Source organism: Manis javanica, chromosome 7 (genome assembly GCF_040802235.1).
Source record: "Manis javanica isolate MJ-LG chromosome 7, MJ_LKY, whole genome shotgun sequence".
Taxonomy (NCBI): domain Eukaryota; kingdom Metazoa; phylum Chordata; class Mammalia; order Pholidota; family Manidae; genus Manis; species Manis javanica.
In genome coordinates this window covers 117,191,733-117,215,767 of record NC_133162.1, presented here as the reverse complement: position 1 = coordinate 117,215,767, position 24,035 = coordinate 117,191,733, and the positions used below count along the sequence as shown (strand labels likewise).

The 24,035-nt window shown below is 35.6% G+C and overlaps 1 protein-coding gene across 9 annotated transcripts in view; it reads left to right on the top strand.

Moving 5' to 3' along the window:
* Window positions 1-24,035, top strand: part of ORC4 (origin recognition complex subunit 4) — a 100,712-nt gene that overhangs the window by 26,661 nt on the left and 50,016 nt on the right. The window contains exon 2 of one of the 9 annotated variants that reach the window (XM_037020735.2): window positions 22,789-22,860. The exons of 7 other annotated variants lie outside the window; for them this stretch is intronic. The gene's annotated coding sequence lies outside the window, so the exon portion shown is untranslated. Of the gene's footprint in view, window positions 1-22,788; window positions 22,870-24,035 lie in introns of all 9 variants that reach the window. One more of the 9 variants, XM_037020736.2, reaches the window with a different exon arrangement.

Genomic DNA, 24,035 nt, shown 5'->3' with positions numbered 1-24,035 from the left:
GTCACCCAGGTGACAGGAACTTGCAAGCCCAAATCAGAGATCTCTATAGCCCTTCCCTACTTGTCTTAAGTAGGACAGAGAGAGTGAAGACTTGTGCTTAATCTAGAACATAGAATGAAAAGTAACAAAGATGCTTAGCACTGGAAGAGTGCAGGGAAAATGCACTAAGTTGAGCAGTGAGAACTCTTTAAAAGCAAAAAAGTACATACACTGAGAAAGGGTAGTGTGGGCAACCTCAGAGAGGAGGAGTACTTAAGTGTTTAGGATTCTTTCTTTAAGGCTTTTAGGAATGGGGGCAAAGGGTAGAGGGAAGAAGGGTATAGGCTTGACATGTGGTCTCATGATGGCTCTATCCAGTGAGAGACATTATGTCACTGTCCACAGTCAGTCCTCTGTATAATACAGATAACTGTATAATACAGATAATTCTGTAATATACACCAAACACAAAGGACTTATTGATCTTGTTCTTTTCCAGGAGAGTGGTTGCCCTCAAGAACTGGGAACATATCAGTTAAGGATGCTTGTCTTGCCTTAAGATAAGTTCAGTTGTTGGCTGATTACCAAAGAGTATGTTAGGAATCTTACTCCAAACTCCCTGGTTTTTAAAATGGAATCTTAACCTTAAGATGGAGTCCTTCCTGTTCTTACTGTACTATTTGTAATGGCATTTTTCATCATAAGCATGAAAATTTAATCATAATGCTTGCCCTATGTCCCTCTGTAGTAGTAATAGTGGATATGCTGTTTTTATTCACAACCCTTTACACAATGGATTTTTGATAACTATCTTATTTCAAAATAAAGAACCAGATTCTAAAAAAATGTTATTTTCTTTTTCACATGTCCTATTTGCTAATAGAGTATTGATCCAGAATCTTTTATTCTGTTTGTGAATTCTGTGTGACCTTTATCTATAATCTTTTAAAATCTTTTGTCCAGTTTTATTTTTAAAAGTTTATATTAGGTGCATTGTGTACAAAGGGCCTGCATATTTTTTTTTCTCAGTATCAGAACTGTTTAAATCCCTTTGACCTTTTTTGAATGTTTGGTTAAAAACTTAATTCCAAACCTATGTGGTGTTATACCTATTTTGTGCATAGTTTTGAGCCCCTTTTCCTTCCTTGTTTTTTATTCTCCATTAGTAACCATTTCATCAATTTTATGCCTTGATCCTTATTTTTCATTATGCACTCTTGTTTTTAATTACTTTTCTAGCTTTGTAAGTTACATGTTGCAAATTCCATATTTATTTTCTTCTTAATAATACATTTGTAAATTTGTTTGATACTAAATAGTTATATACCCAATTCCAAGGTAGTAAGTGTGGATGTGGGTTTCCGATGCCACCAGATAATTCTCAGACACCAGCTGGTTGGGTATCCTATAATTCATCTTAGTTCTGAAACTGTTTACCTGGAGATAGAACCAGATTCCACAGGTTGAGAGCTCAAATCTAAGACTGCACCCACCCCACACCTCACCCCACAGTTAGGATGCAAGCCACAAGTTAAAGATGTTACATGTGCTTGTGACTAGCCCATTAGAAATTGCAGATTTCAACAACCCCTTTCCATTAGTTTGCTAGAGCAGCTCACAGAACTCAGGGTAAAATTTTACTTTACTTTTATATTACCAGTTTATTACAAAACTCAGAAATGGCTAGAGAGAAGAGATCCATAAGGGAAGAGTATGGAAAAGCGCTATACTCACCCATGTTATAAAGTCCCCCCACCTCCATCCGATTGCAGACACTGTCCATCAGCGTAGTAAGATGCTGTAGAGTCACTACTTGTCTTTTCTGTGCTATGCTGCCTTCCCTGTGACCTGTACATTATGTGTGCTAATCATAATACCCTTTAATCCTCTTGTCCCTCCCTCACAACCCACCCTCCCTACCCACTTTCCTTTGGTAACTGCTACTCCCTTCTTGGAGTTGGTGAGTCTGCTGCTGTTTTGTTCCTTCAGTTTTGCATTGTTGTTAGACTCCACTAATGAGGGAAATAGTTTGATATTTGTCTTTCCCTGGTTTATTTCACTGAGCATAATACCCTGTAGTTCCATCCATGTTGTTGCAAATGGTAGGATTTGTTTTCTTCTTAGGCTGAATAGTATTCCATTGTGTATATTGACCATCTCTTCTTTATCCATGCATTTGCTGATGGACACTTAGGTTGCTTCCATTCCATATCTTGACTATTGTAAATAGTGCTGCGATAAACATAGAGTTGTATGTGAATCTGGGATCTTGTTTTCTTTGGGTAAATTGAGGCTTGTGGGTTTGTTATATATTTTGGCTATATATATGGTCATTTATGAATATATTCTCCCATACTGTAAGATGCCTTTTTGTTCTACTGATGGTATCCTTTGCTGTACAGAAGCTTTTTATTTGATGTAGCCCCATTTCTTCATTTTTGCTTTTGTTTCCCTTGCCTAAAGAGATATGTTCAGGAAAAAGTTCCTCATGTTTATATTCAAGAGATTTTTGCCTTTGCTTCTTCTAAGAGTTTTATGGTTTCATGACTTACATTCATTCAGGTCTTTGATTTATTTCGAGTTAACTTTTGTGTGTGGAGTTAGACAATGAAACCGTTTCATTCTCTTGCATGTACCTGTCCAGTTTGGCCAACACTGTTTGTTGAAGAGGCTGTCATTTCCCCATTGTATGTCCATGGCTCCTTGATCATATAATAATTGACCATAATATGCTTGGGTTCATATTTGGACTCTCTAGTCTGTTCCATTGGTCTGTGGTTCTGTTCTTGTGCCAGTACCAAATTGTCTTGATTCAAGTAGTAGAGCTTGAAGTTGGAAAGCATAATTCCCCCAGCTTTATTCTTCCTTCTCAGGATTGCTTTGGCTATTCAGGATCTTTTATGGTTCCATATGAATTTTAGAACTATTTGCTCTAGTTCATTGAAGAATGCTGTTGGTATTTTGATAGGGATTGCATTGAATCTATAGATTACTTTAGGCAGGATGGCCATTTTGACTATTAATTCTACCTATCCATGAGGACAGGATGTATTTCCCTTAATTGGTATCTTCTTTAATTTCTCTCATGAGTGTCTTGTAGTTTTCAGAGTATAGTTCTTTCACTTCCTTGGTTAGGTTTATTCCTAGGTATTTTATTCTTTTTCATGCAATTGTGAATGGAATTGTTTTCCTGATTGTCTTTCTGCTAGTTCATTTTTAGTAGGTAGGAATGCGACAGATTTCTGTGGGTTAATTTTGTATCCTGCAATTTTGCTGAATTCAGATATTAGATCTAGTAGTTTTGGGGTGGATTCTTTAGGGTTTTTTATGTACAATATCGTGTCATCTGCAAATAGTGACAGTTTGACTTCTTCCTTACCAATCTGGATGCCGTTTATTTCTTTGTGCGGTCTGATTGCCATAGCTAGGACCTCCAGTACTATGTTGAATAAATTTGGTGAAAGTGGGCCTCCTTGTCTTGTTCCTGATCTTAGAGGAAAAGCTTTCAGCTTTTCTCTGTTAAGTATGTTGTCTTTGAGTTTGATGTCTATGGCCTTTAGTATGTTGAGGTACTTATCCTCTATACCCATTTTGTTGAGAGTTATCACGAATGGATGTTGAATTTTGTCCAATGCTTTTTCAGCATCTATGGAGGTGATCATGTGATTTTTGTCCATTTTGTTGATGTGGTACATTATGTTGATGGATTTTCTAATATTGTACCATCCTTACATACCTGGAATAAATCCTGCTTGATCATGATGGATGATCTTTTTGATGTATTTTTGAATTAGATTTGCTAATATTTTGTTGCGTATTTTTCAATCTGTGTTCATCAGGGATACTACTCAGTAATTTTCTTTTTTTGTGGTGTTGGTATTAAAGTGATGTTGGCCTCATAGAATGAATTTGGAAGTATTCCTGCCTCTTACTTTTTGGAAAACTTTGAGGAGGATTGGTCTTCTCTAAATGTGATAAATTTCAGCAGTGAAGCCATCTGGTCCACAGTTTTTGTTCTTAGGTAAGTTTTGATTACCAATTCAATTTCATTGCTGGTAATAGGTATCTTCAGATTTTCTGTTTCTTCCTGAGTCAGTCTTGAAAGGTTGTATTTTTCTAAAAAGTTGTGCATTTATTCTAAGTTATCTAATTTTTTAGCATATAATTTTTCATAGTATTTTCTAATAATTCTTTGTATTTCTGTGGTGTCTGTGGTGATTTTGCCTTTCCCATATCTGATTCTGTTTATGTGTGTAGACTCTCTTTTTTTCTTGACAAATCTGGCTATGGGTTTATCTGTTTTGTTTATTTTCTCGAAGAACCAGCTTCTGCTTTCATTGATTCTTTCTATTGTTTGATTCATCTCTATTTTATTTATTTCCTCTGTGATCTTTATTATGCCCCTCCTTCTACTGAGTTTGGGCTTCTTTTGTTCCTCTTTTTCTAGTTTCATTAATTGTGAGATTAGACTGCTCATATGGGATTGTTCTTCTTTCCTGTGGTAAGCCTGTATTGCAGTATACTTCCTTCTTAGCACGGTCTTTACTGTGTCCCACAGATTTTGTGGTGTTGAGTTATTGTCATTTGTCTCCATATATTGCTTGATCTCTCTTTATTTGATCATTGATCCATTGATTATTTAGGAGCATGTTGTTAAGCCTCCATGTGTTTGTGGGCTTTTTTGTTTTCTTTGCTTAATTTATTTCTAGTTTCATCATTTTGTGGTCTGAGAGGCTGGTTGGTACAATTTCAAACTTTTTAAATTTACTGAGGCTCTTTTTGTGGCCTATATGATCTATTCTTGAAAATGTCCCATGTGCACTTGCAAATAAAGTGTATCCTGCTGCTTTTGAGTGGAGTGTTCTGTAGGTGTCTATTAGGTTCTAATGTGTTGTTCAGTGCCTCTGTGTCCTTACTTATTTTCTGTCTGGTTGATCTGTCCTTTTTAGTGACTGGTGTGTTGAAGTCTCCTAAAATGAATGCATTGCTTTCTATTTCCCCCTTTAATTCTGTTAATATTTGTTTCACACATGTAGGTGCTCCTGTGTTGAGTGCATAGATATTTATAATAGTTATATCCTCTGTTGGACTGCCCCCTTTATCATGTAATGTCCTTCTTTGTCTCTTGTTACTTTCTTTGTTTTGAAGTCTATTTTGTCTGATGCAAGGACTGCAACTACTGCTTTATTCTCCCTATTCGTTGCATGAATTATCTTTTTGCATCCCTTTACTTTCAGTCTGTTTATGTCTTTGGGTTTGAAGTGAGACTTGTGTAGGCAGCATATAGACAGGTCTTATTTTTTAATTCATTCAGTGACTCTGTCTTTTGAGTGGTGCATTCGTACCATTTACATTTAGGGTGATTATTGATAGGTATGTACTTCCTGCCTTTGCAGGCTTTACATTTGTGATTACCAAAGGTTCAAGGGTAACTTCCGTAGTGTCTAACAATCTAATTTAAGTCACTTAGTATGCTATTACAAACACAATCTAATGGTTCTTATTTTTTCCCACCTTTTTCTTCATCCTCCATTTTTATATATTAGGTATCATATTCTGTATTCTTTGTCTATCCCTTGACTGACTTCAGGAGTGATTGATTTGATTTTGCATCTACTTAGTAATTAATTGGTCTACTTTCTCTACTGTGGTTTTATTTTCTGTGTTGACAGCTATTTAGCCTTAGAAATACTTCCATCTATAGCAGTCCCTCCAAAATACACTGTAGAGGTGGTTTGTGGGAGATAAATTCTCTCAGCTTTTGCCTATCTGAAAATCTTGGGGCTGCATAACTAGCCAGATGGATGGAGTGACTGAAGCTCCTGAATGTTCCCAGTGTGTTGGGCAGAGTGAGCCTATACAATTTTGTCCACCTGTCCTTTCTCCAGAATAGCAAGCTCTGTGCAGTCCTTGCCCCTTTAGGAGCCCTCTGGCTATTAGGAAGTCTCTTAGACTGCCTTCATTTCTTTTGTTCTAGAGCAGTCAGATGTGGATCCCTTTTTTCCACAAGCAGCTGGAATATCAGTCTCTCTAAGTATTCTGCCTATCTTAGCTTTCTAACCCCACTAATCTCCAGAGCACTATGTAATGTAGGTTCGTGCTCCCAGTGCTGATCTCCAGGACTGGGTATTTAGCAGTCCTAGGCTTCCACCCTCTTCCCATTCAGTGTCTCTTCCTCTTGTGAGCTGGGGTGGAGGAAGGGCTTGGGTCCGTCTAGGTCATCCTTGAGGTTTGCTGGTTTCCCCAGGTGTAGACAGTCTACTGCAATATTCTTTCCTGTTGCTCTTTCAGAATTTGATGTATTTGCTCTATTTTCATATTATATGTGGTTTTGGGATGAGGTTTCTGTCTCACCTCTCATGCTATTATCTTTAGTCCTCTCCTCCTTTCTCCCTACTTTTATGGGGATTTTTGTTGAAGCTTTATCACACAAGCATGGTCTTTTAACCCCATTTTTAGCTGTTCTCCCTTCTCAAGAGAATGGATGGCAGTACTGAAAAATTCTGTGCTTCTAATCATGGCTTGGTCTTTGAACTAGCCCTTGTCTAGGACCAGTATAGGACCCCACTAAGAGTCACCTTATTAGAAAAGATACCCTTATTATACTTGGGAAATTGCAACCATTTCAGAAGCCATGTGCCAGGAACCAGGGTCAGAGACCAACTATTGGAACAAAAAATGCTCCTGGTGCTCATACCACTTAAAATATTATAGGAGTTTCCCAAGGTCTATGCCAGGAACCTGGGTCAGAGACCAATATATATATTTTCTGTTACTTTACAAGTACTATTAAGTTTTTCTCCTAAAGTTTTACTTTACTCACATCCTTTAGATTTTTGCAATAATTTGTGCATTTGGGGGTGCCAGGTTGTTTTTGTGAACAAATTTATAATATTCACAGTCAATTCTCAATGTCAATAATTGGGTTATCAATACTTTTAGTGTTTTTTATTCTAAAGAAGGCTGTATTAAGTGTAGTTCGATTATCAGTACCTTTAGTGCTCTTTATAAATTCTAAAGAAGTTTGTGTTAGTTGTCCTTTGCTATAGAGCAAACCACTCCAAAAAATTTGCAACCAGTAGTGGCTTAAAACAACAGATATTCACTTTCTCATGCTATTTCTGTGGAATTTGGAAATTCAGGAGCAGCTTAGATGAATGGTATTACTCTTGATATCTCATGAGGTTACTGTCAAGATGTTAGCTGGCATTGCAGTCATTGAAGGCTTGAGAGGAGCTGGAGAATATGCGTCTAAACTGGTTCACTCATGTGGTTGGTAGGTTACTACCGACCCTTGGTGAGAGGCCTCAGTTAGTTAACCATGTGGACCTCTTCCTAGGGTGGCCTGACTGTTTTCACTACATGGCAGATGGCTTCTCCCAGAACAGGTGGTCCAAGAGAAATCAAGGCCAACCTCAATAATGAGGTCACACTTCATTATTTCCATGATACCCTGTTTGTTACGATGGTCAGCTCTATATTGTGATAGGAGATTATTCAAAGACATGAGTTGTAGAAAATGAGAACCACTGGAGGCCATTTTGGGGGCTAGTTAACATAAAGTAGAAATAAGTTTTCTTTTGGACTGTAAAGGAAACCTTGCATTTTGAGTATGAGATTTCTGTCTTATGAGGACCAGAAAGTTATTTGGGAGGCCACTTCCCCTTAGGCTCATCAATGCCTATTCTAGGTATCTTCTGAAGCAGCTCTCACTTTATGTAGAGAACTATACTTGAGGACTGCAGTTGGGATAAATGGAACAGCTAAGTATTCAAAATTAGAAATTGTTAAACTCCTTTATCATTTATTGCCCTCATCTCCTTTTATAATCTTTGTCCTGCTACTTTGGATCCTCTTATGGTTATTCTGAAGTTCTGAGAAAACTCATCTTTTACAGTTTTTTTTTTCTTTTTACAAATATTAGGTTTTTAACTCCCTCCCTTCTAATGGATTTTTGGCCCATGTTCTAAACATTTTGGTTTTCTCAACTTTTTAGCTTTCCTTACAGCACAGATTTATCCTTTTAAGTGTTTCTTCTGTAATATCAGTAACATTTCTGTAGCAAGGCAAGGTAAATAGATGTGTTCAGTCAGCCTTCTTAAATAGGAAGCCTCTTTTCTTCTGAGCCTATCCTTCTCTGAGGTTTGAGTCACTATTATATAATCTAGTCTGCCTTGTTGTTCTCACATATTCTTTCTCATGGATTTATTTAGAAAAGACTCTTCTTTATCAACAAGTAGATTGCACCACAGATCCAGTTTGGAGATTCCATCATTTACTTGCTGCATTTTCAAGAGAATAATTGAAATATCAAACTAGCTCTATCTTATGTAAGAATTAGGACACTGATTGGCTAGGATGAATTTAGAATTTTTTTGGCTACTGATTGATTTTTCGCTTAACCAGTTAATGAGACTGGTGCTTTTGTTTACTGTTGACAAGTTTTGTTTCCATGAGGGAGTTTTTTATTGTTGTTTTCCTTACCTCAAAAACTAAAGAGTAACATTTTCTCAGGACAAAGAATGGTGTTTACATGATAAAAGGTGTATAAAAATGACATCAATACAGGAAATGCTACATAATCCTATCTGTAATTGATCATCAGTTAGTTGTCTTATTGACAGTCCTTGAACCACCCTGAGAAGGGGAGTGGGGAGGGACTTCAGAAAACAATGGACATATTTCACCCAAGTTCTTGACCTGGATCTTCCTGTAACTGGGTCTGTGTGTAAATTTGTGTCTCCATTTTTTTCATATATGAAAATGAGGGAGTAATGTTTGGTGATCTTGCTAAAAATACTTGAGTCTGTATCTTTTATGGAGATACTTTGGATATTTTGTTGCCTTAAGTCATGATGAAAAGTTATTTTGCAGTACAAGTAATAACAAAATTTTTAACATTCTCCTGGTTTGGTGTCTGAAAGAGTTTTCCTCTGTATTGTGCAATGTCATAAAAGAAAATACTTCTTTAGCACTCTACCATTTAAAAAAAATATTTGAAGATTTTATTACAGTATAAATGTTTAAACTCAGATTTTTCATCTGTCGTGGCAAAGTTACCTAAACATGCTTCTGGGGGGCAGAGATGTGTACATTTATTAGCAAACACACTTGGAGTACATAACTTCTTTGGCTCTACTACTCATTATAGAAATTTGGTCTCCTTTTTCAGTGCGTAAGCTGAAGAGTGACTAGAAACACCATATTTTTCTTAGTTTTTAGGGAAAAATCTAAGATTTCTGGTTCACATGGGAAATTTCTAGAAATTCTCAAGTGGTTTCTAAGGAAGTGCTATTTTTCAATTTTCCCTCCAAAAATAGTTTAATTAACATTTGCTAATTAATTCACTGTGGTTGTAGCATATCATATTTACATTTACATAAATTCAGCTGTGTGAGCATGTCAAAGGAAAAAAATTATTTAAATAGTGAGGAAGATTCTATTCATTAATCTCAAAATGAGCATGTGCCCTGGAATAATTGCGCTTACAAGAAAGTCCAGTACTGTACAGTGCTGTTCGTTATGAGCAGTTCAGGGCTTTTTAAAGCCAATTTGCCTGCATGTGCTCTCTCCTTATTCACTGACTTTAGTGCCCAGGTCTTATTTTTGGTTCCATGTATGATACCTTCCTCCTTCCAAAAAAATGATGTTTTCATTGATTCAAGTTTTTGTTGCCTTTGTTCAGTTTATCAATCCAAGTAAACACATTAGCTTTGATTCATAAGCTTAGTTCCTCCTCCCATTCAGCATGTTTCTAGTCAGATTCTATCTTCTCAGAGAATGTAGACTACTGTTGGTCAGTATAGTATTTAAGATGCAATTAAAAGATAAATCAGGACCTATAAAATGATAACATGAAAGGCTGAAAGGATTTCTAGATTGTTCAAAAATTTGTGTTGCTTCCCTCATTAGCTTATACAATTCAGATGTGGATATATTTTATTTTTAGTCATCTGTATAAAGAAGTCCTAATATTATCTCTTTTTTGTTTATTCTTTTATACTAATACAAAATTAATACTTCTGATCACTTACAATGGGGATAGTCCATGGCTAATAATTTTAAAATACTATAGTAATTTGTAAGTGCATTTTTTCCTGAGGATTTCATGTTATTAAACCTATTTCCCACTGAGTGTGTTCATTTATTTTGTGACTGTTGATCCACCATGTGGGCATATTTATTAATATCAGGATTCTAATAGGTACTTTAAAGAGTAAATACATATACTAAAATATATGTATGTATATGTGTCTGCATGTAAGCATATGCATACATAAATGTGTGGGGATATGTTTTTATATGTATATGTGGTTCTGGAGAACTGCAAACCTTTCAGTACGAAATATTTGGTGAGTTTTTGAGTATTAGACAAAATGTTTTTCTTCATTTTTTAAAAATTTTTTAGTTTTGATATCATTAATATACAATTACGTGAACATTATGGTTACTAGACTCCCCCCATTACCAAGCCCCCCCACATACCCCATTACAGTCACTGTCCATCAGTGTAGTAAGATACTATAGAATCACTACTTGTCTTCTCTGCATATACTGCCTTTCCCGTGCCACCGCCCCCTACATTATGTGTGCTAATCGTAATGCCCTATTTTCCCCCTTATCCCTCCCTTCCTACACACCCTCCCCTGTCCCTTTCCCCTTGGTAGCTGTTAGTCCATTCTTGGGTTCTGTGAGTCTGCTGCTGTTTTGTTCCTTCACTTTTTGCTTTGTTCTCATACTCCACAGATCACTGAAATCATTTGATACTTGTCTTTCTCCGCCTGGCTTATTTCGCCAAGCATAGTACCCTCTAGTTCCATCCATGTTGTTGCAAATGTTAGGATTTGTTTTCTTCTTATGGCTGAATTATATTCCATTGTGTATATGTACCACATCTTCTTTATCCATTCATCTACTGATGGACACTTAGGTTGTTTCCATGTCTTGGTTATTGTAAATAGTGCTGCGATTAAACATAGGGGTGCATATGTCTTTTTCAAACTGGGCTGCTGCATTCTTAGGGTAAATTCCTAGGAGTGGAATTCCTGGGTCAAATGGTATTTCTGTTTTTAGTTTTTTGATTAACCTCCATATTGCTTTCCACAATGGTTGAACTAGTTTACATTCCCAGAAGTAGTGTAGGAGGGTTCGTTCCCCTTTCTCCCCATCCTTGCCAACATTTATTGTTGTTTGTCTTTTGGATGTTGGCCATCCTAACTGGTGTGAGGTGATATTGTGGTTTTAATTTGCATTTCTCTGATGATTAGTGATGTGGAACATCTTTTCATGTGTCTGTTGGCCATCTGAATTTCTTCTTTGGATAAGTGTTCATCTCCTCTGCCCATTTTTTAATTGGCTTATTTGCTTTTTTGTGGAGGTAAATTCTCTATACTTTTTCTTATCTGAAAATTGTTTAATCTCTCCTTCAAATTTAAATAATAACCTTGCCGGGTATAGTATTCCTGGTTCAAGGCCCTTCTGCTTCATTGCATTAAATATGTCTTGCCACTCCCTTCCAGCCTGTAAGGTTTTTGTTGAGAAGTCTGATGATAGCGTGATGGGTTTTACTTTATATGTGATCTTTTTTCTCTCTCTAGCTGCTTTTAAAGTCTGTCTTTATCCTTGATCTTTGCCATTTTAATTATTATATGTCTTGATGTTGTCTTCCTTGGTCCCTTGTGTTGGGAGATCTGTACACCTCCGTGGTTTGAGAGACTGTCCTTCCCCAGATTGAGGAAGTTTTCAGCAGTTACCTCCTCAATGGCACTTTCTATCCCTTTTTCTCTCTCTTCTTCTTCTGGTACCCCTATAATACGAATATTGTTCCATTTGGATTCATCACACAATTCTCTCAATATTCTTTCATCCTTAGAGATTCTTTTTCTTTCTGTGCCTCAGCTTCTTTGTATTCCTCTTTAATTTCTATTCCATTTACCGTCTCTTCTACTACATCTAATCTGCTTTTAAATCACTTTGTTGTATGTTTCATTTCAGATATGGAATTTCTTAATGATTGAATCTCTGACTTAAATTCGTTTCAGATTTCTTGAATATTTTTCTGTACTTCCATATGTATGTTTAAGATTTTTATTTTGAACTCTCTTTCAGGCAGATTGGTGAGTTCAGTTTCATTTGACCCTTTTTTTCTGGGGTTTGTGAGATTTTGGTCTGAACCATGTTCCTTTGACGTTTCATATTTCTGTGTGGTGCCCACTAGTGCCCAGAAGCTCCAGTCTCTGGAGCTGCTCAGCCCCTAGAGTGAGGTTGTGGGTCGTAGGGGAGCAGAGCTGGTGCCTGGGATGAGGAAAGATCTGTTTCCTGATTCCTGTCTGCAGTTCCTGTTACCGGTGTCAGAGCCAGTGGGCCTAGCACACAGATGTAAGCCTCTGTGCTTTGCATCTCTAGCCGTTGTAGGCAGGGCCACCCTCTGGCTTCCCTGACATCAGCACAGTGACTGCAGGTTTGTGAACCGCTGTTGTCCAGCTAGGAGGAAGGCGCATCAGTCTGCGTGTCACAGTGCGGGGCCTCGGAGCTGAGTTGGCAGCCAGGGGTTTGGGGCACCTGAAGCTCCTCAAAGTTCCCAGCCAGCTGGGCAGAGCGCACCCAGACAACCTTGTCCAGCTCTCCCCTCCCCTGCACAGCAGGCTCCGTGCAAACCCCGCTCCTTCAGCAGCCCTCTCGCTGCTAGGAAGCCTCTCAGACCGCCTGCCTTTCCTCTGACACAGAGTGGCCGGGTGTGGATCCCCTCCTCCACAAATGGCCAGAATCTGTTTCTCAAGCACTCCACCTGTCTGAGCACCCCAACATCCAGAGTACCACACAGTGTAGGTTTCTGCTCCCAAAGCAGACCTCCAGGGCTGGGTGTTCAGCAGTCCCAGGCTTCCACCACCTCCCCTGCTCCATTTCTCTTCCTCCTGTCGCTGAGCTGGAGTGGGGGAAGGGCTTGGGTTCCTCCTGATTAAGGCTTTCATACGTTACCCGGTTTCGTGAGGTCTGTGTGCAGTCTGGTTCAGCCTTCTTTCTTGTTTCAGGGTTAGTTGTATCAGTTAACTACATTTTCATACTATCTGTGATTTTGGGAGGAATTCTCCATCTCACCTCTCACACCTCCATCTTGAATCCCGGTTTTCTTCATTTTAATATCAGTGAAGAAAATAGCAAGTCATTATGATTAAACTAAAGATTATTAAGGCTTGGGTTCATTTGATATGAGTGAATTCCTGAGTAAATTGTGTCCTGCTATATTCACTGGGAATAAATGAAAAGAGATTATGTAAAATTGTGAGCAATTATCAGTTATTCCATTGTAGACAGTTTATCTAGAAATCACGAAAAGCAAAATTATTTTATTTGGAATTACTCTTCAGCTCTGCAGAGCTCAGGGAAATCATCTCACCAGAGACTGTGTCCCAACTTGACTTACTAAATTGGCCTAATTTCATATACAGCATTTTCAACCTGATCCCTTTAGGAAATACTAACAATATGTTTGTTAACTTAGAATTTTTACTCATTTTTTTCCACCTTATTTCCCCTACCTTTAACCTTTCTTTTAACTCTATTTTAATCTTTACCTTGCTACAAATACTGCAACTAGAAAGAGGTTAAGTGTGAAAACTAATTCTAGCTGGATGAAAAACAGCTTAAATATCTTCTTAAATCAGTTTCATCTTAAAGAACAATAATGAAATGTGGAAACCACCCATAAACCTCTCTTAAAATACGTTTTGTTTTACATTATTTGACTGTTAAATCAAGAACTTTCACTGAAGAGATGCAAAGTTCTAACATTTTGTCCATTTTTACCTTTCTTGAAAAATGTCAGCCACATAGAGTTAGACACTAAGTAAACAGTGGTAGAATGTGTATTTTAACTATTACCTAAATTAAGCAGAGGTTGATAGTGGTATAAATTTCAGTGTTTTCTTCTATAATCATCAGAGAGTAGTTAAACATTTTTAATTTGCCAGTCATTCTTGTCACAAAGTAATACTCCCCTCTGCTGGAACTTTAGGTTTTTGCTCAAAAAAAAGCTGTAATGATCATTTGTATATATATATATATTTTTCTTTTTCAGTCCGATGCAACAATTTTTTTACAAAGGTTTTGGTAGGAATTCTGTAAACATAGTTCATCTTCTCTGTAATTTTCAGCCACAAATTAAGAGATGAAGACATTTTCAAAAGTCTCTACACATAGCAGTTTTAAAAAGCAGTTTCTTTCCTACTGTGTCTTAAAATTCTTCATGAAGTATTTTTTATTTTCTTTTATTTGCTAAACAGTCTGCTTTTGACAGGCAGCCACTTTTCATTCTAGAAATTTATTGGAACACCTGAATTATTTCTCTTTCATTTAAAAATCAGAACAATACCTTCAATTTCAGCAAGTCAACTGGCTTCACTGGGAATAAATGAGAAGAGATTATTTTACCCATCTGAGTACATACACCAACACTGTTTGGCAGTAAGCTGAAAGTGAATAAACAATGTGATGGTGCCATTTGTAATCCCTGTTACTGATCTTCTGCTATTAGGGATCCTGGGTTGTTGTTAGTGACATGACATAACCTGCTAACACAGGAATCAAGTGAAGATAGTAATCTCAATTTATGTATTAAATATTACCTAAGCTTAATTTAGCTCTATTTTTTAGACAAAAAATTGTAAGTATAAGTTTTTAAATACTTTCTTTACCCAAGAGGGTTATTTTATAGCAACTATCTTAGAACCCATTGATCTGCAGGATAAGAAAAACTGTTTATCTCTTTGACCTACTTGGACAACTTTGAAACTAAGTAAAATAGGACATGTTCTCATGTAAATACTTACCTTTGGTATATAGTTATATGATTCCTGCTCACATTACTACTGTAAACTTCATCTAATTTTCCTTTCTCCTTACCTTGTCTCTTCACTACTGTGTACACTTGAAATAGAAGTGTACCTCTGAAGGGCTTAGCTGAGGTGCTTCATTAAGCATTAGCAATGCTTCATTCAAAAGAAGATAATTTCATGGTATTTCAAAAGATTTTAATAAAACTTCTTAAACATTTTATTCTACCTTATCTATAGTACATTTGGCCCCTGAACAAAACAGTTATTGGGGTGCCAACCCCCTGCACAGTCAAAAATCCATGTGTAATTTATGACTCCTCAGAACTTAACTAATAATAGCCTACTGTTGACTGGAAGTCATTCTGACAATATAGACAATAGATTAACACAAATTTTGTATGTTACATGAATTATATACTGCATTTTTACAATAAAGTAAGCTAGAGAAAGGAAATGTTTCTTCATATTTTGTCACTAATTTCCAAAAATGTTTCCAATATATTAATTGAAAAATATCTGCATATAAGTGGACCCTCAAAGTTCAACCCTGTGTTCAAGGGTCAACTATATTTTTAATTATTAAGCTGAGGTTCATCATTTTTTTCTCAAGCAGTTTAATCAACTATTCTGTTTTTGTTCCTTTGCTTTTAAATTAGTAATAGGAAAAGTAAATATACTGTGTGGGTGTTTGTACAAATGTATGTATAAATGTGGTAAATTGTTCATGCCCTGTTTTTTTTTTTGAGAGGGCATCTCTCATATTTATTGATCAAATGGTTGTTAACAACAATAAAATTCTGTATAGGGGACTCAATGCACAGTCATTAATCAACCCCAAGCCTATATCTCAACAGTCTCCAATCTTCTAAAGCATAACAAACAAGTTCTTACATAGTGAACAAGGTCTTACATAGTGAATAAGTTCTTGCATGGTGAACAGTGCAAGGCCAGTCATATCACAGAAACTTTTGATCACGCATCATGAACTATAAACAGTCAAGTCAGATATGATTATTCGTTTGATTTTTTATACTTGATTTATATGTGAATTCCACATTTCTCCCTTATTATTATTATTATTATTATTTTTAATAAAATGCTGAAGTGGTAGGTAGATGTAAGACAAAGGTAGAAAACATAATTTAGTGCTGTAAGAGGGCAAATGTAGATGATCAGGTCTGTACCTATAGACTAAGTATTAATCCAAGCTAAACAAGGGCAACAAAGCCTCCACGGATGCAGATTTCTCTCAAAATGGGGTTGAGGTTCTTGTTCATGCCCTTTTAGTGACAAATATGAAGCAGTATGTGGGGGATCCATTTTAGTAAAATTGCATGTGTGTGTGTTGTGCACTCATGAATAGTATTGCTTGCATTCAATTTTCCTATTTTTAAGCAAATAAAAATCGTAGTAATTGCTGAACTTTGTGTATTTATTAAACTCAAGAGATGGTTTATGAAAGATCCCAATCTAAGGTTAAAAAAAGTCTTTTATACTGCATGTTTCAATTTTAGACATTATTGTCTTCCTACTATGAAAAAATGAAGAAGTTAGCACTCATACATTCACTCCATTTTTTTGGTAAAATTATCAAGATTTATATGTTCATCATCTTTTTAGCAACTGTAGTTCTTACAGTTGTTTAGTTTTCTTTAATGGATTCAAAGCTCACCACTGTGTATGTGTGTGTGTTATGTGTAAGTAGTCATGATTCAATTGGCTGTATTTCATGATTGAAATCCATGTATCTCCTCTTGCCACTGTATCTCCTCTGCCACTATTCCGCACCAAAACTTTATTTGCTGTGCTTGCTAAGTCTATTCTAGGTTCACAAGGTCATACCTGTTACCTTTATATTGGAATGAGATCATTACTAAGTATGAGTCTTTAAACTCTTTCTCTTAGAACTTTGCAAATTTTATCTCATTGTCTTTTCAGCATTTATTTTTCTACCTTGTAGGTGTTTTTCTGCCTGGAGCCTGATGCATGCTTTATTTAGGCTTAATATTTGATGACCATATTATGATTTTTACAATTTTCTTCTTTGCTTATTTCACACATTTGTGAGAATTTCTAGGTTTTTGAGAGTGGGTTGAAGTTGGAAGTTGTATAGAACCCATCTATAATTTTCTAGGTTTTTGTTTCTTTGTGTAATACTAACTTCTGCCTCTTCTTTTAATTACTACTAGAATATTTCCCTTTTTTCTAAAGATTTGTGTGTGTGTGTATGTGTGTGTGTGTGTGTATTTGTGTGGTAAAATATCACATAACATAGAATTTGCCATCTGAACTATTTTTAAATGTACACTTCAGTTCAGTGGTATTACATTTGTATTGTGCCAACATCATCACCACCCATCTTCAGGACTCTTTTCATCTTTTAAAACCTAAGCTGTATCTATTAAAAAATAACTCCTTATTCTCCCCTTCTCCCTCAGACCCTGGCTGCCACTATTATAGGAATTTTAGTGTCTGATTTTGACTATTCTGAGTGCTTTACATAAGTGGAATAACAGTATTTGTCTTTTAGTGACTAGATTAATTCCCTTAGTATAATGTCCTTAAGCTTCATTCATGTCATGTCATATGTCAGTATTTCCTTCTTTAAAGTTGAATATTCCTTTGTTAAAGTTGAATATTCCTTTGTATGTGTATGCCATATTTTGATTATCTGCTCATTTTTTGATGGACACTTGAGCTGCTTCCATGTTTTGTCAGTTGTGAATAATGCTGCTGTGAACGTGAGTGTACAGGTATCTCTTTGAGACCCTGATTTCAAGTCTTTTCAGTATATACCAAAAGTGGAATGGCTAGATGATATGGTAATTCTGTTTTTAATATTTTGAGGAGCTACCATACCATTTTCCAGGGTTGTTAAGTACCATTTTACATTCACCAACAGTGCTCAAAGGTTCCAATATCTTGTCATCATCCCCAACACTTGTTTTGTGTTTTTTTTTTTAGGTACCGGCCATCCTAATGTGTGTGAGTTGGTATCTCTGTAGTTTTGATTTGAATTTCCATGATTAGTGATACTGGGCATCTTTTCATGTCCTGATTTGTGTACCTTCTTTGAAGAAATGTCTATTCCAGTTTTTTGCCCATTTCAAATTAGAGTATTTGTTTTTGTGATTCTGAGTTTTAGTTCTTGTATGTATTCTGGCTTGTGATGAATTGCAAATAATTTCTCCCATTTTGTGGATTGCCTTTTTACTGTGAATAGTGTCTTCTAACGCACATATTTAAAATTTTTCATGATGTCCTATTTACCTTTCTCTTTTGCTTGTTCCTTTGGTGTCACATCCAGGAAATTATTGCAGAATCAAATGCTGTGAAGTTTTTGCCCTATGTTTTCTTTTAAGAGATTTATAGTTTTACGCCATTGATTTTGGTTTTTGATGCATTTGGAGCTGATTTTTTTATACATGGTGTTATGTGAGGGTCCAACTTCATAACTTTTAGTATGTCGAGGTAGTTTCCTTCTGTTCCTGGTTTTGAGTTTAGTGATTTTGTCATGAAAGTGTTAAATTTTTATAATGCTTTTTGTGCATCAAGATTATCATGGTTTTTTTCCCCCTTTGTTCTTTTAATATGGTGTTTTACATTGTTCAATATTCAGACGTTTGAACCACCCTTGGATTCCAGGAATAAATCCTGCTTAGTTGTAATGTATAATCTTTTTACTCTGCTACTGTTTCGGTTTGCTAGTTACATTGTCAAGGATTTTTACATCAACATTCATAAGGAATACTGGCCTATAAGAAAATAGAGTTTTATTGTAGTGTCTTTGGCTTTGGTATCAGTAATGCTGGCCACAAAGAATGAATTAGGAAGTGTTCCCTCCTGTTCTAATTTTGGAGGAATTTGGGAAGAACTGATATTAGTTATGTAAATGTTCGGTAGAATTTACCAGTGAAGTCATCAAATCTAGGGTTTTTCTTTGTCAGAGATTTTCTTAAATTTTTGGTTCAGTCTTCATTAGTTTTGGGTCTATTCAGATTTTCTATATCCTTTTGATTTAATTTTTTTTTTTTTTTTTTTTGGCATTTGTGGCAAACCCACTTTATTAGCATAGGAATGTCATAAGGCTGGGGCTTAGCTATTGTCAGCTATCCTCTCAGTAATCCATCCAGTCCACAAAGTTGCACACCTTGGTGTAAACCCCAGGCTTATTCTTCAGGGCACAGCCATACCCCCAGGAGACAATTCCTTGGAGCTGTCCATTGCAGACCACAGGGCCGCCAGAGTCACCCTGGCAGGAATCCTTGCCTCCCTCAAGGAAGCCAGCACAGACCATGTTGTCAGTGATCTGCCCAGGGTAGGAGGCCTCACACTGGGCCTGACTTTTGATTTAATTTAATGTTATGTTTCTAGGAATTTGTCCATTTTATCTATATGATCCAATTTGTTGACATAGAGTTCATCGTGTTCTCTTATAATTCTTTTTTATTTTTTGTATTGTTGGTAGTAATACCCCACTTCCACTTCTGATTTAATTTGAATCTCCTTTTTTTTTAGTCCATCTGTCTAAAAGTTTGTCGATTTTTTTAATCTTTCCAAGTATTAGCTTTTGGTTTCATTGATTGTGTTTTTCTATAGTCTGTTTATCTCTGCTCTAGTCTTTACTATTTCCTTCCATCTGTTTTAGGTTTGGTTTGTTCTTTTTTCTAGTTCCTGAAGTTGTAAAATTAGGTTGTTGATTTGAGATTTTTGTTGTTTTTAAATGTCAGAGTTGATAGCTCTGAATTTCTCCCTTAGTATTATTTTAGCTGTGTGCCATAAGTTTTGGTATATTGTATTTTTGTTTTCATCATCTCTAAGTATTTTCTAGTTTGCCATGTGATTTCTTCCTTGATCTATTGATTAAGACTTTGCTGATAAATTTCCATGTTTGTGAAATGTCTATTTTTCCTTATTTCTAACTTCATCTCGTTGTTGGATTAGATACATTGCATGATAATGATCTTTTCAAATATATTAAGATTTAATATGTGTGCTAATATATAGTATATCCTGGAAGTGACCCAAGTGCGCTTGAGAGTGCATTCTGTTAGGTAGAATGTTCTGAATACATCTGTTACATCTGGTTGGTTTATTGTGTTATTCAAGTCCTCTGTTTCTCTTCTGTTGTTTTTCTATCCATTAATGAAAGTGGTTCTACAACTATTAATTATAAAACTGTATTTCTCCCTTTAGCACTGTCAATTTTTTCTTCATATACTTTCATGGTCTGTTATTAGGTGTGTAAATGTTTATAAATTGTTATTTTTGCTGTATTGAACATTTTAATATAGAATGTACTTCTTTGTCTCTTGTATTCTTTTTTGATTTAAAGTTTATTTTATCTAAAGTCTACTATGATAGCCGCCTCCACTCTTTTGGTTGTTATTTGCATGGAATATCTTTTTCCATTCTTTCACTTTCAAACTATATGTCTGTGTATCTAAAGTGAATTTCTTGTAAACAACATATAATAGTATTATGCTTTTTTATCCATTCTGCCTATCTGTATTTTGATGTAGAGCTTAATCCATTAACATTTAACATAATTACTGATAAGGAAAGGTATTATTTCTGTCATTTCGATATTTATTTTTCAAAAGTCTTATAGCATTTTTCTCACTCATTTTCTGAATTTTTACTTTTGTGTTTAGTTGAAATTTTTTTGGTAGGGAAATATCTAAATTCCTTTTTTGGTATGCTTTTGTTTATATTTATAGATATTTTCTTGGTGGTTACAATAGGGATTGCATTTAGCATCATAAAGTTATAACACTAGTTTTAATTTATACTATGTTACATCAATAACATACAAAATCTTTGCTCGTTACTACTCCATTTCTACCCCTTTCAGTTTTGATGTCATAAAAATTCACTTTTAAAACTTGTGTGCCCAAAACCATAAATTAATCATTATTCAAAATGCATTATTCAAAATTATGCAGAAAACAAATGGGGAATTACAAACTATGGTTACAATAATACTAGCTTTTAAAATTCCTCATGGATGTACCTCATTGAAATCTTTATCCCTTCATATGGCTTTGATTTACTGTCTCTTTTCTTTTCATTTCACCTTGCCAGACTCCCTTAAGGTTTAGTGGTAAACTCCTTTGACTTTTAATTATCTGGGAATGTATTAATTTCTCCCTTGTTCTTGAAGGACAGCTTTGCTGGATATATGATTCATGTTTCTTTTCTTTTGGCACTTTGTATATATTGGCTCACTTCTTTCTTGCCTCTAAAGGTTTTGATGAGTCAGATGATAATCTTACGGAGGATTGCTTGCATGTGAAGAGTTGGTTCTATCTTACATCTTTCAAAAGTTTGATTATAATGTTCCTCTCGTAGGTCTCTCAGTTCATCTTAGTTGTAGTTCATTTAGCTAACATGGTTATTTATATTCATGTCTTTCATCAAATTGGAATGTTTTCAGCTATTTCATCAAATAATCTCTCCTCATTTCTCTGTTCTCCTTCTGGGATGCCAACAATGCATGTGTTGGTCTGTTTGGTGGTGTTCCACAAGTCACTTAGGCTCTGTTGACTTTTTTTCAATTCTTGTTCTTTCGTTTCCTCAGACTTGATCATTTCCATTGTCCTGTCTTCGTATTGACTGATTGCTTTCTTTTGCCTGCTCAAATCTGCCTTCTAATCCCTCTGGTAAAATTTTTTTCATTTGTGTACTTCTCAGTTCCAGAATTTTTTCGTTTCCTTTTTCTTTATTGGTGTTTGCATTTTGTTCATAGATAATTTCTTTGTCTTTCTGCACATCTTCCATTAGTTGTGAGCATCTTTAAGGCAATTGTTCTTAAAGTCTTTGTTTAGTAGATCTGCCATTAGGTCTTTTTAAAGAACAACTGTTCATTTATATTTTTCTTTTGAATGGGCCTTGTTTTCCTTTGTATGTCTGATATTTTTTTGTTTGAAAACTGGACATTTGGATCTAATGATACAGTTACTCTGGAAATCAGTTTTCTCATTCTGTAGGATTTGCTGGCTTTTTTGTTTTTGTTTACTGTTTCTATTTTTTTATTGCACTGTAGCCTGTTTCTGTGCTGAAGATAGTCTGACATGTAAACTTAGGTCTTAGGTTTTTTTTGAGGCTGTACCTTTCTCTGGACATATATGGTGACATTCTGATTTCCCCCTTATATGCAGTTTCTTTTGAATGTCCTAGTCTTTAATAGCTCTCAAAAAAGAAAAATAAAATGAAGGAAGAGGGACTTGCAGCAATAAAGGGAGATGGACCAACAAGGACCACCATTCTCTCCCTGTTCCTTTGAAATGGGAAGCCATGAGTAAAGCGTAGACATTTGGGTGACCCGGTCCTTTTTAGTCATCCTTTCACCTCAAGCTATGTGCAGGCTGCTGCAGGAACAAGTGCATAGCTGCCTTCCATTGGGGTGAGTGGTGGGGAATGGATAACTGCTACTGTGCTGAGAGCCAGAATTGATCAACATTAAATTGCTTTCCAAGTCTTCCCCCTTTAGTATACTCTAGAGTTTCTAAATAGTTAGATTAGACAGATTCTGCCAGTACTGTTGCTTTCTAGGTGTGGAGACAAATTTCTTGGTGCTTTCTACTCCACCATTTTACCATAATCCACCTAGAGAGTTTCTTTTTAACTTTTTTTTAAAATTAGATACTGCAAGTACAGCGAGTCTCTTGATTCTGTTTTGCTCCATGATACTTACCTACATGACCTCTTATTGGCCTTCCAAAGTTTCTGGGATAAACATGTAATACTTTCTACTGAGAAAAAAACAAGTATATGACTTAAGAAATGTAGATGTCTATAAAAAAATAATTGTACATATACACATCTGAAAAAAGAAGTGGATAGCCAGCCTTGAACATCTGGGATGCTAACAATTTTCTTTCAGAATGCATCCATATGCTGTTTTTGTTCCACCAAAGAAAAGCTCAGAGATGATATTGATGGCTTTTTTTTTTTTTTTTTTTTTTGTTCACAGGTTTTTTCCCCATGCCACTTGAGTCTAACCAAACACTTCATTGGGTGTCACTAGTTCTAAAAGCTTCTGCTTGTAAGTAAGGTGTGTGATATTGGGTGGGTCTTTTAAAAATTTTTTTGCTCAGTTTCCATTTTTATAAAAAATGGACTGTACATTCTTCAAGGTCCTTTTCTTTACTAAATCCATGAGTTTATCCTTTGTTGTATAATTTTACTACCTTTTCTGCTTTTACATTCATATATCTTATTCCAGATTCTAAGCTTCTTAAGGATAGAGGCCAACTTTTATATTTCATCATTTCCATAGTACTTATCACATGACCTTTTAATAAGTAAATACTTGCTAATTACTTGTAATATTGAATTGATTGAGACTCTTTGCCATCATCTTAGAGTTACTTGGTTTTCTTATTAACTATAATACAAGGAGGCATATTTACAGAATAAATATTTAACCCTTTATCAGAATGTACTTATTTTCTTCTTCATTTGAAATGTCATTTCCAGTAACATGGGTGTTTCAATGTAGTAAAAATGTTTCTTTAAGAAGTGTCTGAAGCTGAAGCCATAAACTCACACACACACACACACGTCACCCAAACACATATACGTACAGAAACATACATTCACATGGAAATTGTAAAATATACCAAATATATGTTGTTTTGCCATATTATTAATATCTTTGGCCAAGAGAAGTTAATCATGAAATGTTATCATTGCATGACAATGTCATCATAAAATGTATATGTAGTTTACACAGCTGACAAGTTGAGTGCCTACAATATGTGACATGAAAGGACTTGTAAGTAACTTAAAACAATAGCATTATTTTGACAAAGCAATAATCTTTTTGACTTAGAAGCGCTTGTTGTATTCTATAATTTATTTATTCCCAGATGTAGTTTATGGTATTGCCATGTAAGTCTTGTGATTGGTGCTTTTTAAAATTTGGTATTTCTTCTTTAAGAGTAGTATTCAAAATTAGGTTTAATCTTGTCAGTGTAGATAGATGTATGCTGTTGTTACTCAGCAAGTCAATATGTCTTTGGTCAGTTGACCAGACCTCAAAAAATAATCTCACTTGAGGGACTTTCCCAGGCATCTATACATATTGGTTTTCCCTTAATGGTTTAGTATTGTATTAGTCAAAAAGAAAGATTAGAAACAGCCTGAAATAAGGAGATTAAGTAGGCTGTGCGTATGCAGTAGATGTTTGTTTGCCATTCCTAGGGTGGGAAAACACTT